The sequence below is a fragment of the Chrysemys picta genome, chromosome 3, assembly GCF_011386835.1.
Source record: "Chrysemys picta bellii isolate R12L10 chromosome 3, ASM1138683v2, whole genome shotgun sequence".
Taxonomy (NCBI): domain Eukaryota; kingdom Metazoa; phylum Chordata; order Testudines; family Emydidae; genus Chrysemys; species Chrysemys picta.
In genome coordinates, this window is record NC_088793.1 from 185440469 (window position 1) to 185457496 (window position 17028).

Here is a 17028-nt window from a genome sequence, read left to right on the forward strand (position 1 = left end):
AAGGTTGTAAGGGGCCAAGGGTAGGTAACAGGGGCAAAGCTAGGGGCTTGCTGCAGGGGGGAAAGGGTCAGTCCAAAAGGGGGGGCACGTGCACTCACGTGCGCTTGCAACAAAAAAGAAAGTCCTTGCAAGCTGGCTGCTGCGTCAGGCCCAATGGTGGCAACAGGGTGTGGCAAGCTTTGGGGAGCAGCTGAGCCCCAGAGGCAGGAGCCCGAGGCAGATGGTAAGTAGCCGGTGGGGGTGGTGGAGGGGGCAACGATGATGTTGGTGGAGGAGGTCGGGGGGGGGACACAGATGGATCAGGGGGCAGGCTCCACGCCACACCCCCTGTGTCCCACAAACACAGTCTAGACCCCCACCACAAGAGCACAGTTCAAAAGTTACTCAGTCCGTGAGAACCCCCTCCACGGTGGTATGTTCTTAGGCGCTCCCCTACTGGCAAATGGTCCTCTTCTCCTTCTCCTCCTCTTCGGGGCTTCAGCAGCTCCCAGCAGCAAACACAGCAGCTTTAGGCTGCAGTCTGGTGGCCAGCAGGAAGGATCCCCCTCAGGTGGTGGTCGATGGTGGTAATGTCCTCAGCAGCAGGAGCAATGGCTGGCTTCCTCCCTCCCCTCCTCCAGGGAGTGGGCCAGCAGCCGCCCCCCCCAAGGGGCTGTAACTGGAGCAGCAGCAACCAAGGAGGGGCGGGGGTCTAGCAGCCAGCCAGCCAGCAAGCAGGTAGCAGAGATGCAGCGGGTGGGGGAGGGGGGTTAACCCAGCCAGGAGAGTAGCTGGAGCAGCAGCAACAGACAGCAGTTGTAGGGAAAACCCAGGGCCTAGAAGCAGGAGGAGCAGCTCTTTACTTTCCTCCCTCCAGGCCACTGGGGTACAGGAGGCTGTTTGAAGGCAAACACCCTGGTCACTGGCTGAACAGTTGTCTGTTCCTTGAGTGACCAGAGCAGGGGCTGCACTAGAGTAATCAGAAACCTGCTAGTACCAATTAAGGCAGGCTAATCAGGGCACCTGGGTTTTAAAAAGGAGCTTACTTCAGTTTGTGGTGTGAGTGTGAGGAGCTGGGAGTAAGAGGTGCAAGGAATGGAGAGTGTGCTGCTGGAGGACTGAAGAGAACAAGTTTTATCAGACACCAGGAGGAAGGTCCTATGGTGAGAATAAGGAAGGTGTTTGGAGGAGGCTATAGGGAAGTAGCCTGGGGAGTTGTAGCTGTCATGCAGCTGTTACAGGAGGCACTATAGATAACTGCAGTCCATAGGGCCCTGGGCTGGAACCTGGAGTAGAGGGCGGGCCTGGGTTCCCCCCCCAAACCTCCCAATTGACCTGGACTGTGGGTTCTTCCCGAGGGAAAGTCTCTGGGCTGTTCCCCAGCCCACATGGTGAATCTCTGAGGCAAGAAAATCTGCCAATAAGTGCAGGACCCACCAAGATAGAGGAAGAACTTTGTCACAGTGTCTTACCTGTTTGGAACAGAAGTGAGAGCTGCCACCCATGAGGCCATGTGTCATGGGCTAGCATCCAGGCTGAGTACATTCTGTAGCTTTCCTGTTAAATCTTGGGCCTGGATCTGATCCCACTTATACTGGTTGTTCCACCAATGTTTCTCCATGGGACTGGATTCCACCAATCTTAAATCTGTGAAACTCCATTGACTTCAGTGGAGCTATGTTAATACCCTTGCCTCACTGTTGACCTCAGGTAAATTTCAGGTAACCTTACTGTTTCAGAGTGCCCATCTGTAAAAGCATATGGCACCTGGTGTGGATAAGTTAATTTAATATCTTGATTGCTTTGAAATCCTCTGATAGGTTCTGGAGAAGTGCAAAGTATTATATTGTAATTCCTGAGGGTGCAGTTTCAGAGGTTGAAAACACATCTAAGAAAAGACTTTTCTACTCCCACCATTTCCTAATATCTGCTGTTGTCTGTACACACCCACTGAATATAAAGCAGTCAATGTGGTAAGCCTATTCTTTTGTAAGAGACCATGCCTTTATCATTAGATGGTGGTTTATGCCTGGAGAGGACAAATAATAGCTACTTATTTGTTTTATGTTAGTAACATTTTGTCATTCATTCTCACACACCTCCTTGGTTTTATATTACAGTTTTCCTTTGATTAGTTTTCAAGTGTCACTGTAGATAGACAGTACTAATGCTTTGGCTCTCTCAATCTGAATTCTAAAAGAGAAACTATAATCGAAGACTTCTAAGCGTTGTTTCCTTACATAATAACCATATTATCAGGTGAAAATGTTATGACTTGCTTCCAGCTATGCAAATAATTTTGAATTACTCTGTTGAAGCTGCCTCTTCTGAATCTTTTCCCATTTCTTCCTGCTCTGTGTTTTCACTCTGAAATAATAACTATATGGAATAGCTAAATATCCAGCTATGAAAGTTTACTAATTCCCCCACGCTCTTCGTTCCGCAGCTCATCACTTCACTATATCCACAAATATATTTCTTCCCAGTGGAATACAGATTATCAGTCACGCTGCACCGTCGTCTTAAGATGTAAAAAATAGATTTGCTCTGTATTCATTTGCTTCCCCCTCCCTCCGTCAAATCAACGGCCTGCTAAACCCAGGGTTTTCAGTTTAATCTTTGGGGGGACCATTCTGTGTGACAGTTGTTTGTGTTTCTCCCTGATGCACAGCCACCTTTCTTGATTTTAATTCCCTGTACCTGTACGCCATGTCGTCGCTCGGCCCGCCCTCCCTCCTTCCACTAGTCCGTCAGATACTAGTTTCGTGCCTTTTTTCAGACCAGGCGCCATAGCTAGCACTGGGATCATGGAGCCCGCTCAGATCACCGCGGCAATTATGAGCACTATGAACACCACGCGCATTGTCCTGGAGTATATGCAGAGCCAGGACATGCCAAGGCGAAACTCAGACCAGCCGAGGAGGCGATTGCAGTGCGGCGAAGAGAGTGATGAGGAAATTGACATGGACATAGACCTCTCACAAGGCACAGGCCCCAGCAATGTGGAAATCATGGTGTCACTGGGGCAGGTTCATGGCGTGGAACGCCGATTCTGGGCCCGGGAAACCAGCACAGACTGGTGGGACCGCATCGTGCTGCAGGTGTGGGACGATTCCCACTCGCTGCGAAACTTTCGCATGCATAAGGGCACTTTCATGGAACTTTGACTTGCTTTCCCCTGCCCTGAAACGCCAGGATACCAGGATGAGAGCAGCCCTCACAGTTGAGAAGCGAGTGGCGATAGCCCTGTGGAAGCTTGCAACGCCAGACAGCTACCGGTCAGTCGGGAATCAATTTGGAGTGGGCAAATCTACGGTGGGGGCTGCAGTGATCCAAGTTGCCAGGGCAATGAAAGACCTGATGATATCAAGGGTAGTGACTCTGGGCAACGTGCAGGCAATAGTGGATGGTTTTGCTGAAATGGGATTCCCAAACTGTGGTGGGGCCATAGACGGAACCCATATCCCTATCTTGGCACCGGAGCACCAAGCCACCGAGTACATAAACCGCAAGGGGTACTTTTCAATGCTGCTGCAAGCCCTGGATCACAAGGGACGTTTCACCAACATCAACGTGGGATGGCCAGGAAAGGTACATGATGCTCGCGTCTTCAGGAACTCTGGTCTGTTTCGAAAGCTGGAGGAAGGGACTTTCTTCCCGGACCAGAAAGTAACCGTTGGGGATGTTGAAATGCCTATCGTGATCCTTGGGGACCCAGCCTACCCCTTAATGCCATGGCTCATGAAGCCGTACACAGGCAGCCTGGACAGTAGTCAGGACCTGTTCAACTATAGGCTGAGCAAGTGCCGAATGGTGGTGGAATGTGCATTTGGACGTTTAAAAGCGTGCTGGCGCAGCTTACTGACTCGCTCAGACCTCAGCGAAAAGAATATCCCCATTGTTATTGCTGCTTGCTGTGCGCTCCACAATATCTGTGAGAGTAAGGGGGAGACATTTATGGCGGGGTGGGAGGTTGAGGCAACTTGCCTGGCCGCTGACTACGCGCAGCCAGACACCAGGGCGGTTAGAGGAGCACAGCAGGGCGCGGTGCGCATCAGAGAAGCTTTGAAAACGAGTTTTGTGACTGGCCAGGCTACTGTGTGAAACTTCTGTTTGTTTCTCCTTGATGAACCCTCCAAACCCCCCCCCCACCCGGTTCACTCTACTTCCCTGTAAACCAACCACCCCACCCCACCCTCCCCTCCCCAATTCAAGCACCGCTTGCAGAGGCAATAAAGTCATTGTTTTTTCACATTCATGCATTCTTTATTAATTCCTCACAGAAGTAGGGGGATAATTGCCAAGGTAGCCTGGGATGGGTGGGGGAGGAGGGATGGAAAAGGACACACTGCATTTTAAAACTTTAACTCTTATTGAAGGCCAGCCTTCTGATGCTTGGGCGATCATCTGGGGTGGAGTGACTGGGTGGCCGGAGGCCCCCCCCCCACCGTGTTCTTGGGCGTCTGGGTGAGGAGGCTATGGAACTTGGGGAGGAGGGCTGTTGGTTAAACAGGGGCTGTAGCGGCGGTCTCTGCTCCTGCTGCCTTTCCTGCAGCTCAGCCATACGCTGGAGCATATTAGTTTGATGCTCCAGCAGACGGAGCATTGACTCTTGCCGTCTGTCTGCAAGCTGACGCCACCTATCATCTTCAGCCCGCCACTTGCTCTTTTCATTCAGCCCGCCACCTCTCCTCTCGTTCATATTGTGCTTTTCTCATGTCTGACATTGACTGCCTCCACGCATTCTGCTGTGCTCTATCAGCGTGGGAGGACATCTGCAGCTCCATGAACATATCGTCCCGCGTCCTCCGTTTTCTGTTTCTAATGTTCACTAGCCTCTGCGAAGGAGAAACATTTGCAGCTGGTGGAGGAGAAGAGAGAGGTGGTTAAAAAAGACACATTTTAGAGAACAATGGGTACACTCTTTCATTACAAGGTCGCATTTTTCCTATGCCTGCCGGTTTGGTATGAGAGATCACTCACGCAGTGCCCCAGGCAACATATTTCGGCTTGCAGGCAGCCATGGTAAGCCACAGTCTTTTGGCTTTTTTAACCTTCTTAACATGCGGGAAAGGTTTCAAACAGCAGCACATTTCCCATATCAAGGATGAATTGGGTTGGCCATTTAAAATGGGTTTTCAATGTAAAAGGAGGGGCTGCGGTTTCCGGGTTAACATGCGGCACAAACCCAAGTAAACCACCACCCCCCCCACACACACACACCCGATTCTCTGGGATGATCACTTCTCCCCTCCCCCACCACGTGGTTAACAGCGGGGAACATTTCTGTTCAGAAGAGCAGGAACGGGCACCTCTGAATGTCCCCTTAATAAAATCACCCCATTTCAACCAGGTGACCATGAATGATATCACTCTCCTGAGAATAACAAAGAGAGATAAGGAATGGATATTGTCTGCATGCCAGCAAACACCGGGACCATACGCTGCCATGCTTTGTTATGCAATGATTCCAGACTACGTGCTACTGGCCTGGCGTGGTAAAGTTTCCTACCATGGCGGACGGGATAAAGCAGCCCTCCTTTTGCAAAGAAACCTTTTGCAAAGGCTTTGGGAGTACATGAAGGAGAGCTTTCTGGAGATGTCCCTGGAGGATTTCCGCTCCATCCCCATACACGTTAACAGACTTTTCCAGTAGCTGTACTGGCCGCGATTGCCAGGGCACATTAATCATTAAACATGCTTGCTTTTAAACCATGTGTAATGTTTACAAATATTTACAAAGGTACACTCACCAGAGGTCTCCTGTGTGCCCTGAGGGTCTTGGGTGAGTTCAGGGGTTACTGGTTCCAGGTTCAGGGTCACAAACATATCCTGGCTGTTGGGGAAACCGGTTTCTCCGCTTCCTTGCTGCTGTGAGCTACCTACAGTACCTCCATCCTCATCTTCCTCGTTCCCCGAACCGTCTTCCCTGTGTGTTTCTCCATTGACGGAGTCATAGCACACGGTTGGGGTAGTGGTGGCTGCACCCCCTAGAATGGCATGCAGCTCCGCGTAGAAGCGGCAAGTTTGCGGCTCTGCCCCGGACCTTCCATTTGCTTCTCTGGCTTTGTGGTAGGCTTGCCGTAGCTCCTTAACTTTCACGCGGCACTGCTGTGTGTCCCTGTTATGGCCCCGGTCCTTCATGGCCTTGGAGACCTTTTCTAATACTTTGCCATTTCTTTTAGTGCTACGGAGTTCAGCTAGCACTGATTCATCTCCCCATATGGCGAGCAGATCCCGTACCTCCCGTTCGGTCCATGCTGGAGCTCTTTTGCGATCCTGGGACTCCATCACGGTTACCTGTGCTGATGAGCTCTGCGTGGTCACCTGTGCTCTCCACGCTGGGCAAACAGGAAATGAAATTCAAACGTTTGCGGGTCTTTTCCTGTCTACCTGGTCAGTGCATCTGAGTTGAGAGCGCTGTCCAGAGCGGTCACAATGAAGCACTGTGGGATAGCTCCCGGAGGCCAATAACGTCGAATTCCGTCCACACTACCCCAATTCTGACCCGCAAAGGCCGATTTTATCGCTAATCCCCTCGTCGAAGGTGGTGTAAAGAAACCGGTTTAAAGGGCCCTTTAAGTCGAAAGAAAGGGCTTCGTTGTGTGGACGTGTCCAGGCTTAATTCGATTTAACGCTGCTAAAGTCGACCTAAACCCATAGTGTAGACCAGGCCTAAGACATAGGGGTGTCATTTTATATTTGTAAAAGAATTGTACCTGAAACTCCAAATAGTGTAAATAGAAGGTATAAAATTCCATGCACTGAAATGTTGCTGTGGTCATGATTTTGATCCTACTTGCATTGCTGTAATTCCATTAACTTTAGTGGAGTTAGTACAGTGGTGTGAAATAAGACTCTGCCTCTTTAGTCATCTTTCAGCACCTTCTTAATCCATTATGTGCCAATATAACAGAGGAGTGGTATGCTAGTTTGTTCTGGTTTCTTAATGGATACAGAATATCATATATAACTTTACCATAATACAATTATAATATAATGCAACGTATGGTATCTTTCAAATGTGTATTTTATGCTCCTGCTGTAGTATAAAGAGTGTCAATGAATATCATTGAACTCATTTGCTAGGTCACTAAAAATACTAAATATTTTCCACCTTTATTCTTGCTTACAGCATAATGGCGATAATGTAATCAATGTTTAGAACTTTGCTGGGCTTTTTTCCCCAAGGATCTCCAAGTACGTTGCACATGTTAGTTGATTAAGCATTACAACAGCCTGGAAAGTTCTGAGGTAGGTGTGATACATTTTATCCCCATTGTATACCTGATAGTGGTGAATGGAGAGGTGAAGTGAAATGAATTGCCAAGATCATGATAGCACTGCAGAAGTAATGATATTTGCAATCACTGATTACAATAGCAGCACTCATCTGAGAAGCTGACAAAATGAGCTACATAAGGGGTGCCCTGACGCATAGATCCAATGGTCAGGAAAATCAGTTGAAAAAGAAGTTGGGAATTGATGGTGGCATGGCTCAACTCCCCTATGCACTGGCCAGCAGAGTTGGCTGGCCAGGAACAGGGGAGCACACTACACATCTTAAAAGGATGCAGTAAATTACTTCTCTCCCAGTACAACTGGGCAACTGCACATTACCCATAATTTAAAGCTGTACCTATAAGGCACAATGTAGTTCATATTTATTTTTATTCTCTAAGTACTGTATAAACATGAGATAATCACTCCTCACAACGCCCCTGAAAGGTAAATAGGAATTATTCCTATTTACAGATGGGGAACATGGAATACAGCAGGTGAAGTGTCTTGCTCAAGGCCACACAGTGTGCCATATCTGTTTTGTGGAGAAATAATGGAACTTCACCTTGTGGCCAAAGTGCCAGTCAACACTTTTCCATGAAAACCCCACGATATGCTAAATTAAAAAAATTAACAAACACAACATTAATAGGAAGGCTACAAAAATTGGATTAGATGGTAAAGAAAATAACACACCATCGTTTAAGTTTCAGCACCTTTGAAAATTAGGCCACTTTAGGTGCTTTATACTGAACACTTCAAATAAGACCCCTAAATGTACATTGTAACAGTTCTCAATAGTTTTTTTTAAGTTTCATACTTTTGTTCTTGTGGCTTTTTTTATACACTTTATGGGGAGGTGAGTTGGAAATATTGTCAGTAGGCCTGATTGGGGAAAAACATATTTTAAGAAGGAATGTGCAAAAGGTGAGGGTGGAGGGATAGCAAACTGGGTCAGGGAGGGAATCCAAGGCTGCATAGCATGGATGTGAGAGAGTTACAAGGACACAGAGGGAATTATGGAAAAAAGGCTGAATGCTCTTGTAGATTTGGTATGTGAAAGCCTGTGTGATGTGTCTTGTGTGGCCAGGAAAGATTTACAGTTGGCGTTTTAAATTCATTTTTTAGATGGTGATATCCAAGAACTCACATCTAATGATATAGAGGAGAGGCAACCAGGATGAACTAGAGCCATTTAGCAGTCAAATGACTGTTGGACAGGCCCATCAATACCTCCGGTGTGAATGTCACTGGCTCTAAGATTAATGACTCTAGGATATGTCAAGTGTCTCATTAGAACACTTGTTCTCAGTTAGGGTTTCTTCCCTCTTAGACGCCTTGTGGCCCAAGTGATGAGAGTTCAACTCGATTCCAAACACAGGAGGATATCACATGCCTCCGCTAGGATTGAATCTTGGCAGAATGGCAGTGATAAGATAAGGAGAAATACATAGCTGTAGATTCTATAGGATCTAAATACATGACATAGACTTAAAGTCAAATAGAGGATGCAACATAAAAATGAGAAGGAAGCTTAAAATGACTTATTTTAACGTCTAGGCAATTTTCTGTAAACTTACTAACACTTCACTTTCTTTTCAGTGGTTCTGAGGCTCACTAAAGACTTCAGCAGGGCTATCCCCATTTACACCAGCTGAGAATCTGGCCCTGGATTCCTTCACTGAGGGTATGTCCACACTGAAGCTGCTGGTGCAATTTCCAGGTTAGGTGGATGTACGTATGCTAGCTTTGATTGAGCTAGCATACTAAAAATAGCATTGTAGCCATGCCAGGATGGGCTAGCCTCCCAAATAAAATCCCATCTGTAACCCTAGGTATGTACTCAAGTGACTAGCCCATGCCACTGCCCATGCTGCTGTGGCTACACTGCTATTCTGATGTGCTATCTTGATCAAAGCTAGTATAAGTATGTCTACACAAGCTGGAAATTACACCTCCAGCTACAGGGTAGAGGTACCCTGAGTCACAAAGCCAGTACAGCACAGGCAGTGTCAATGCAAGCTTCCTCACACTGCCATGTCTGTCCACCTCATCCTCACCCTGTAGCAGCCATTTCTGGGGTGCAATAAGTCAGTCTTCATGCTCATTTGTAGGGTTGGTATCAGCACCTGTTACAATAAGCAGCTAGAGGCCTCAAGTGAGATCAGGGCCACATAGTTATAGACGAGACAGATGAAGTGTGGGAGGGGAAACAGGCAGAGAACGATTAAGTATCTTGCCCAAGGTCACCCAGTGGGTCAGTGGCAGAGTCACCAATAAAACCCAGGTCTCCTGAGTCCAACTCCACTGTCCAGCTCTCCAAGCTCTCTGTTACATCCCTCCCTTCATGCAGCCCAGTACTCACGTCTCTGGAAACAGCCTGGCAGTACTGCAGAAAGCTGTTCTTTACAAGCCTTTGGGGTTTTTTCTTTCACACGCTTGCTGCCTGCCTACTCCCTAGCAGAAGCAGGTATGATTTTCACTCCTGTGCGGATACCAGTGGGGACTTTAGGGAGGGATTTTCAACACAATGTTATATTTTTCCATACAAAAAGAATACAGATACTTCAATTTGCAAGACCTCTATTTTCTATTAAGGGACCAATCAAACAAGAATGGACATGAGAGAGCATGGAATGTGTGTCCTTTGATAGTTTTCTTTGAACTCTGCTCTGAACTGGCTGCAGATATAGAGTGCTTAAAGAGTTGAAAGTGCAGTACATGGGTAGGGTGGGGGGGGATAAAGCATCAGAATTACACAGCTAAATGCAAGACAGTGTGACTGGTTTTGCCATGCAACTCTCCTTATGGGAGCTGGCCTTGTCAAGAAAATGTACCCTGTGGCTTGTGACATAGTGCTCTTCTTAAATCACAAGGAAATATCCATGTGTAAATGTTTGCAAGATCAGGGCCTAACAATGTGAGCACAGGGCAGGGCCAGGAACTTCCAACGTCTAAATTTGCCTCTGACAATGATTCTTCCTGTGACTATGGGCTGCTCACTTGACCTTTCTCAGTCTCCTCTTCTATAAACAGTTATTCTTACTATACAGCAGCCTGTCAGTGTTATGAGACTTAATAATTAGTCAATGTTTGTCCAATGCTTTTAAGATGAAGAGAGCTAAGTACTGTATTGTTCAAGATGGCAACAAAACAAAATATGTTCCGTGCACCTACTAAAGCCAAATCAAAACAAAAAGCCCAGCTAACTGGAGTCATATGATGTGAAACTTAAAACTCACTTAATTTTCTTTCTAAATCATTGTGTGGCAGCAGCACATAGCATTCTGGGCCATGCACTCTCCCGCACCAGCTAGAAGCTATTAACTAGGGTTTGCTTAGAGAAACTTGTTGCAGAAAATAAAACTAATCATGCCAACTGCATGACAAGTTACAGACCTTAGGAAACTCCCTGTGTGCCCTTTGAAAATGTGTGCACTTCCCCTATCATGTTACCTTTCTTTTTAATAATATAGAATATTAAAGTAGGGAAAATTATTTGACAGTTAGTAAAACTTGCCAGCAATTTCCACAAGAGCACTGCAGTGCAGAATTGCCTTCTCTCTCCAAACAGTACAGGCCCTTATCTACCTTTCCTTTCTTCCTCCCTAAAGGACTCTAAGCCATGCTCCTACTGGTGCTAAAACAAGTGCTGATTTCCTGTACCTTTTGACTTGCCTGACAGCTTCTGATCCATGTTCCACTACTTAGTGCAAGCACCAACATCCTTTGGTGCTGTACGTTCTTATTTATTTGTTTGCATTGGACCAAACAAGCAGATTTTTATGCTTGGCTCAGTCTTCATTGTGGAGAGGCAAGGTCATGATTGATTAATGAAAGACTCCAGAATTCTGTTTCTAGTGTTGCCATTAGCTAAAATTGCACAGCCATGTCCCTTAACCTTTCTGTGCCTCAGCTTAGGGAACATAGGAATTGCTGTACAGGATCAAACCAATAGTCCATCTAGTTCAGCATCTAGTCATCAAAAACAGTGGCCGGTACTAGTTGCTCCGAAGGCTGTACAAGAAATCCTATAAAAGATTTATGACATAACCATTCTAGAGTTACATTTCTTCCTAACCTCAGGCTGTTGGTTGGTTAATGACCTGAAGAGAGGGTTTGTAGCTCTTTAAAAAATTGCATCTTATCTAATGTAACCTGCCTGTAAAATAGGCATAATAATACTCACCTACTTTAAGGGGTGTGTGAAGGCTAGGTAACTAGAGCACTTTTAGGTATATGGCAGTGGTTCCTCAGCTGGTGTGAATTGTCACAGCTTCATTTACTTTAATGGGGTTGTGCCAGTTCACACAAGCTAAGGATCTGACCCATGGATGAAAGATTCTATATACATACAAACTATTATTTTTGACCTTATTTTCCCGATGTGTTGAGCACTTCTCACTCTCATTGACATCAATGGGATTTGTCAGTATTCCGCACCTCAGAAAACGAGGCCATTTATTATTTATTCATTTTGACCGAACACTCTATTATACATTTAGCTGAACCACCCAATACTAGTGTGAGGTTTGCTTATTCCTTGTAAGGGCTGTACCTTCAAATCCCATTTCTCTCTTTTAAAAATAGATAGGGTGGGATAGCTCAGTGACTTGAGCATTGGCCTGCTAAACCCAAAGTTGTTAGTTCAATACTTGAGGGGGCCACTTAGAGATCTGGGGCAAAATCAGTACTTGGTCCTGATAGTGAAGGCAGGGGGTTGGACTTGATGACCTTTCAGGGTCCCTTCCAGCTCTATGAGATAAGTATATCTCCATATATTTGTTAACAAAATAGGAATCTCAGTAAGATTTTTAGCATGCATTTTAGTTGGTCTTAAATTTACATTTGACTATTAAAATAAAATCACAGAATATTTTCCTGAGGAAAATCCAATGTTATAACTCTGGAAGCATTTCTTAAGGTTACCCAAAGTGATTCCTACCAGTAACTTCTTTGTAAACAGCACTATATTGTACTGTATTATAGGTCATTTGAAGAATGTGCCATATGGATTGCAAATGGGATGAGATAGCTGTCATGCTATCTGGAATGGTTCACAACTGGGAGTGTTCGCTTCAAGGCAGACTGTAAAAAAGGAGGGCAGACGCCCCCTGGCTGAATGTTCCATAATTGGATTTCACCAACCCAGTCACAAATGCGAACTCTGGTAACACTTACCCTGGAGACACAGATAGTCCCCTTGGGCATTCTAGTCTGTTTTGCCACTCAGGCAAGCTGGATTTAGTGATAACTGGTTGCCATACACTAAAGATCACAAAAGATTCAGGTTACTTCCAGTCTCAAAAGACCAGTCACTTACCCCAGCTCAATCTGTACCTCAGATCTCAAACCAAAGACAACACTTGTAGCCAATCCTCTAGTAAACTAATTAAGGATTAACTAGGAAAAAGCCACGAAAGAGTTATTTGCAGGTTAAAGCAGGCATATATATATATATATATATATATACACAAAATAAGTTAGTCTGTGGTTCTAAAAGGTGACACAGTTGTAGTAATCTGTTAGCACTGAATATCTTTTAGGGCTAACCCAGGTTGACCCTGGGGATCTCTCCAGCCTTGTCAGAATCCAAACAGCAAAGGGGAGGGAGAAAATTTTCTTGTGCTCCTGTTTTATCCCCTCCTTTCAGCACTTAAGCTGATGACATAGGTGTTCTTGCATATTGCACCTTCCTGGGTGTGAGAGGGCCATTAGCCAAGTTTTTGTCTCATGATGCTTCCCTATGGCCCATTTAATTTTGACAGTCCTTCTTGATGGGTGGTGTACCATTCCTCCTGACTGGGTTCACAGCAGGAATTTTTACAGTTATAAAGCAAAACTTACACATCACCTGATAGCATGGGAAACAGACATAAGTGAAATGAGTGCATGCAGCAACTTATAAGCATTTTGTAGAGTCTAAACACTACACACATTCTTACAAGTATCACAGCTATCTTGAACAATACTAACATACAGGTGAGCTGGTCTGTTTTCCAGCTATGAGTTTGTCAGTGCTCAGCTTGATGAGCTGGCAACTGGTCTACCAGCCTGATATTAGCCATAGCTACATATTAGTGCCACAATTTCTGCAGGCAGATTTAATAAGCTCATAGAAAAGGATGTCTCATTGATAAATGTAGGCACAGATTTAGTAAATGTAAATGTAATTTTTCTCTATCACAAGCAATAGAACAAAGAAAAATATGAATATTTCACTTATTAAAATCAAACTGAGCTAAGATAATTCTGCTTGTGATAATACTTTATTCGAACAGAGTCCAAGTCATGTTTTTATTTCATTTAAAACAATATTTGTTATGGGGGAAAAAGATGCTTCTCTGCATAAATCATGCCTTACCCAGCTTTTGAAAGCTGCTTTTTGGGGCTTAGTCAGCTGGCACAAGGAAAATGCAAGGCACAAGGAAAACGCAAATCACAAGAGCTTAATGAGAGAGTGAGGGTGTGGAATGATTTCCTTTAGTTAAATGCCGTTGTTAAATGTGCATTAGGTGAGGCCTAGTGTTATTAAATTAAAGAGTGCAACGTAGTTTTTTTCCTACAGAGTCTCTCATATAATTAAACAGATGTTTATATTTTATTTCAATGAGTATCAACTACATCACAATTTTAAAAATGTACATGGATTTTTAGAAAGCATTTTGTATCAGGCTAAAAATACAGTAGCAAACAGCAAATGCTGTAACCATCATCTAAGTTATTAATAGTTATCATAATTTCTTATTTTACAATTATATATTATGCCCTAAGTGTGTATGACACTTTGCATAGAGAATAAAGACACAACCACAGCCTAAAATAAACATAGGATCTAAGGGTGCAATCCTGAAAATAGTTCCTAGCCTAAATATGCATAGTCCTCCAGAGTCCCATTGGAGGAAGTCTTTGCAGGCTAGGATCCTAAACTGAATATAACAAGGAAGGATCCTGGGGACAGTAAGTGGCTGGGGGAGGGTGGAAGGGAGAGGGTTGTGGAGTTGCTTGGTTGAACCACCAAGATCTCCCATTGTTCCTTACCTTTGATTACCTTTGTACTTCGTTCTTTTCTCAATGAGGAATTTACTGAGAGAGTTTGGGGAGGGGTGCTTGGCATGCATCGTGTCTGGCCTTGCACCATGCATATCCCTAAATCTTTTAATTTGCAGAAATAATATTGTCTACATTTCTAGGCCAGATTCTCCAGTGGTTTGCACCTCATGTAAAACACTCCCAAATCACATCAGGCAACTTGTAGGATCAGGCCCTAGTATTTTTAAGGGCCCAATCCTATTGTCAGTGAACTCAATGGCAAAGCTCCCATTGACTTCAGTGAGAGCAGGACCTGGCCCCAGATGGTGTCAAGCTTTTCACACTCTGAATGGAGACCCCTCCCACACAACTGCCTGAAGTTTTGACACAAAATTAACTGAAGGTCATATGTGGTTCCTTTGTTTCACCAGCCTCGTAGGTATCAGCTGTATGCAATTGTACATTTTAATTAAGGCATGGAGTGTTAATGTGTGCAGTTTTAGTTAGGCTTGTTCCTCACTGTAAGCCTAATAGACTTATTCAGCCTCACACATGTGAATAAGCCTGATGGGTACCTTTGCCAGTTGTCTTTGGCAGAGATCCCTACATAGATACAATGTGGTAGAAGTCTTATTTATAGAATGAAATTTCCAATTTTACAGAAGTCATTCTCCTCAGACAAAGAGCTAGTGTTATTCTTAGCTACTGTACTTAATAAAATATGATGTGTTCATCGGTACATGTTCTCTATTGAGGGCCATAGGTTAGGAGGCTGGACACTTCCATATTTCTATGCACTCATACATTCTAGGGTCTTTCTCTCAAGATCAGAATATTAGCGGGAGCACACAGAAGTAATAGCTTTCACGGTATTTTTTGTATCAAACACTTTCAAGATTAAGAACTTTAACCCAGTGGGTCAGTAACTTTTCAGGAAACATCCACAAGTTTTCTTTGTACAGCTGATGCATATTGTCAGAAATAACCATGAAGCGCAGTGTAAATTATGAATGTGTATTTCCATTTGATCGGGGGGGAGGGGGGGGCTGGAAGTAACTTTTAGTAGGAAGAGAGTCTCTTGTGGTTAAAATAGTGCACTGGAAATCAGAACTTCTGTTTTATTCCTTACTCAGTTCTGATGTGCTGGGTAACCTAGGTAAATCCCTTACCCCTTCGGTGTCCAGTTTACCTGTCTGTGAACATACAATAACATTGCCTACCTCTCAGGAGTGTTGAGAGGGAGTGTTATCTAGTGGTTAAAGCCTGGAGCCAAGCTTTTTCAGCTCTCCCACCAGCATGAACTTTGTAACTATGTAACTTTTTGAACAAGTCTTATTTATATGTGGCTCAGTTCTTAACCTGTAAACTGGGGAATTTTGTGGAATGTTGAAGAGGAATTTTGTGATTCTTAATCTATACTTTTAAAAATCACATAGAGACTGTAAGATTGCAGGCAATTTATAATTATAAAATGTGTGAAATATTAATAAGTGCATGCATAATCAGTTATATAAGGCATATGGAGAAGAAACTCCATCAATGGCAGCTCATTCTAGTGCAATGCCTAGTATCTATGGCAGCATGTTTTCTGTCATAATGGCTGAACACACATAAAGAATGCAAATCTTTGTACTGAACAGTATGTGAACCTTTAACACAGTCCAATCTCTATGGGCTGGATTGTCCCCTGGAGATTGTCCTCTGAAGGAGAGTTCCCTGCGAACTTGGCTCTGGAGAGGAAAAAGGTGGGCCAGGAGATGCTTGTGTGCTAAGTGCATCATCCTTTCCCCTATTTGCCCTGTGGAGAATCCACCTCAAAGTTAACACAGTCTTGGGAGGGGGGAGCTCTTCTGAACTGTGGCGATCAAAGGGAAGTGGTGGGTGAGGATTGAGCCTCGTGGCCAGGGGGCCTTGGAACTGGTGTGGAGGCAGAGACACTCTATGAAGATGCTCTGGCGTGCAGTGGATTGCTTGAAATTTGTGAATTGTGTTCACAGAACTTGCTCACTTGCAGACTCCATTATGGAATTCCTCATGGAGTTTTGCTTCACCTTGGTCTCTTCTCACATATTTTTATGTGAGGCAGGGCAGTCTGGCCCTGTGTTCAGAGTGGATCACTGAAAGATCAGAATTAGGCTATTATAGTGAAGAGATACTTTAGTTTTTGCAGTACAGTGCTCCTATTGTAAAATTGTAACAGGGAGCCATCTACTGGTGAACCAGACATTGACATCTAGGCTGTTTTTGTAATGTTTTGGCTTCAGTGATGCTTAGATACTCTTGGAGCAGTTGATAAAGTATGTGTGGGGAAACAGGTGGATTACTTAGAAGAACAAGAAAAATGTAGTGTCATCACAACAGTGTATGCAGTAACACTACCACTTCATTAAAAAAAAATCTACAGGGAGTTACAAGTTGAGGAATTACCTTAATTCTGGACTTTATTTCACTGTAAATTTGGAAATGAAATTTGTGTCACAGACTTCAATTTGATCAGAATGTGTGGACACCACTCAGTGCAGTGGAAAAGACTGACTTGTATCCATCAAACTAATTGCATGTCTCCAACTTGGCTTCTCTGAAAACAATGGCTTGGTTTGACAATAGGCCATCATTTTGTTATGATCGTGTGCCATATCACACAGACCAAGACAGTAACTGCTGTAATCCATTTTACAGCTTGTGAATGAGTCTTAGCTCTGTGGAGATAAGGATTAAAGAAGGAGTTTATGGTAA

At 44.5% G+C, this 17028-nt stretch overlaps 1 long non-coding RNA gene across 1 annotated transcript in view; it reads left to right on the forward strand.

Annotated features, from left to right (window-relative positions):
• Positions 1-1044: 1044 nt before the first annotated feature.
• The window catches only part of LOC135982072 (uncharacterized), a 28572-nt gene continuing 12588 nt past the window's right edge, over positions 1045-17028 (forward strand). The window contains exon 1 of the long non-coding RNA XR_010599280.1: positions 1045-1142. This is a non-coding gene — a long non-coding RNA (uncharacterized LOC135982072). The remainder of the gene's footprint in view (positions 1143-17028) is intronic.